Consider the following 2,841-nt stretch of genomic DNA (forward strand, 5'->3'; position numbering starts at 1 on the left):
GTGCAAAAGAAGTGAATATGAAAAAAAAAAAAAAGAAATAAACTTGGTATGAAACCACATGCCTCCATTTCTCTCCATACACTGATGCTTTAATCCCAGGCTTATTCCTGGCTTGGAAAAATAATAATAATATTAATAAACAACTCTCATCTGAACAAAGCAAGTGGCCTCCAATAAAGAACAGAATCTAGGTCCTTGCAGAGCCAAATGGGTAACTATTGTCCAGCAAAAAGACATGTCACTAATCTGTAAATGAACCCTATTCTCCAGGAAAAAAACAACACCTGAAGGAAGGTAACACTGTTATTGCACCTTACCCTTGATGATGTGAGGAGCTCAAAGTCTTTCACAGGAGAAGGATCAAAAAGGCATGCCAAGAGCAGCATGAGAAACTTATGGGTTTAGCAGAAGTCATTTTTACTTTTTATCTATCTATCTACACACTTTTAAAAAGTTTTTATAGTAAGTTTTTACTTGAGATAGATACACGCACATATTTATAGATCTCTCTATACTCACACACACACACACACACACACACATATAGATAGATATAGATAGATCTATATATTTTTGCAAGCCAGCTCCTGAACTGAAAATCAAGTGGATGGCAGTTCAACCCCACTGCCATGGGCATGGGAGAGCTGAGCACTGACATCACACCCAGTGCATTCCCCACTCTCAAGAGCCTATGGCACAGGTGACGGTGCAGAAACATCTGGAAATAAGCAACAGGCAATACTGTCAGGATTTTTAATCCACATAATACCGCCATTTGGATGAAGGTGTTTTAGCTACATCCCCTGGAAACTCTAAAAATGTCACCCCATACCCCCTTTTGCTTGATTGGATGAGTTTTTGGCCAACAGATCATTTGCCAAAATTCACAATCCTACTCTCTCTTGGCTCCTTTGTAGGGAAACTTCTTTAAGAATGAAAGAAAAAAGGCCTCTCCACACCCCATTACAACAAATTCTGACAAGAGCAAGATGCAAGACTCACACCTCTGGATCTGTAGCAGATCTTACCTGCCCTGTCACTGCATCCTCCCAAGAGATAACTCGACCACCATAAGTCTACCAAGTGGCCGAATAAGAAGTTCTTATGCACAAAATGCTTATCCTTACCCAGGCCAGATAATTAGTCAAGGAGAGATCATAACATAAATAGAAGGGAGAGGGCAGGGGAGAAGGGATTCACTGACTAGCTATAGGAAACCATCAAACATGAAACCCCAACAAGCGATTCTGGCTGTCTCTATTCCAGGGCTTTTTTTCAGAAAGGGCTAAGCTCTTCCCACTTGAAACTCAGGCTTTTTCAGGTCACGTCACATTAAGGACTCCAAGCTGGTAGCTCCTTCTGCCACTCTTGGACACCACACATGCCAAACGACCTGCTTGAGGAGATCCAGAAATGGCAGAAAAGGGAAAAAAACAACCCAAGCAAGTGGGAGGCTTCGCTGGGTGGGTGGAAGAAACCCTCGGAGGAGCTTCCAGTCACATCACGCTCGGGAGTCTGATGGTTTGACTGCTTAGAGGAGTTCCCAGCCTGCTTGTTCAAGGACACGTCCAATGCTGGTTTAGTTGTCCAGCAGCCCAAAAGCAGCTCGATTCAGACTGACACTAGCTTCCATAAAGCTGCATCCATGACTGATGCTTTCTGACACCTGGGAGACTGTCCCATACCTAGCGCCATAAGCATGTTTTTGCCATCTCTGAGCTGGACTACAGCAATATATCATAGCTCAGCATGAAACCATCAGCCCTTAAGGGAGCAGTCTCATGGAGAATGCCTTTCCCTCAGCAACAGGGACTCTTGCAATCATATCATGGCCCTGCTGATGCCTTCCCGCAGGCAAATCCATAGTGCCTGTCCTTATCCACCAGGCACTGCAGCCTGATCCTGCCGGCATCCCAATACCTGCAGGATGGGCCTAAACTCAGGAATCACTGACAAATCCACGCTGCAGGCACGGGGGAGCTGTCCATCACAGAGGTAGAAAAGAAAGCTCCCAGTTCAGGAGAAAAGATTGAATCAGGCAGCAGGACGAGTTCCTGCAGAGCCCCGAACTGCCTCAGACCTAACCCCTCCCTAGCCCAAAGGCAAAGCTGACTTTTGCAACCAGGCCTGCATAATAAACACGTCGCCAAGCGAACCCGAGACAAGAGGATTAAAAAAAATGATTCAAAACACATAATTCTCCCTTTGGAAAGGAGAGAAGAACCACCCGAGACATGCGTGTCATGCAGAAGGCAGGGCAGACTCGCACCTTAGAGACTGACAGGTACTCTAGAAGGTGGGACTCTCTCCTGCTTTGACTTCAGACCAAGGGGGTAATTTTGGAGGCTTCAAAGCACTCGTCACGTGCCTCCAAGTCGCCCCACTCCAGGGCAGGATTATAAGCCGCCCCCTGCTCAGACACATGGTGCATGACAGCATGTGCAAGGAGTGCAGCCCAGGCCTGCGAGGGCCCACGCGGCGCAGCCCTGTCGCTCTGCTGGGGCTGTGAAGGGTGAAGACCGCGCCCCCAGCCCTGTGGGTATGGCAGCAGCAAGCCCTGCTGGAAAAGAGCAGACTGAATGTGAGTAGTAGATGTTAAGAGTCACCCATCCAAGTGATGGCAAAGCCATAGGGAACTACAGCTGCCCCGTCCATCCCCATGGAGCACAGCCAGGCTGCAGCACGTGGGCGCTGCCAGCCGGCCTCGCAGGCGGCGCAGGCGCAGTACAGCGCAGCCGGGACCTATTTCACGCCCTTCCTCCCCCCGCCAAAAAACTCCCAGCGGCGGGCGGCCCCGCTCGCGCGTGCGCAGTCCGGCCGGGCCCGCTCCGCGCCGCTCCC

The sequence above is a fragment of the Crocodylus porosus genome, unplaced genomic scaffold (genome assembly GCF_001723895.1).
Source record: "Crocodylus porosus isolate Cpor-Errol unplaced genomic scaffold, CroPor_comp1, whole genome shotgun sequence".
In the NCBI taxonomy this organism is placed as follows: domain Eukaryota; kingdom Metazoa; phylum Chordata; order Crocodylia; family Crocodylidae; genus Crocodylus; species Crocodylus porosus.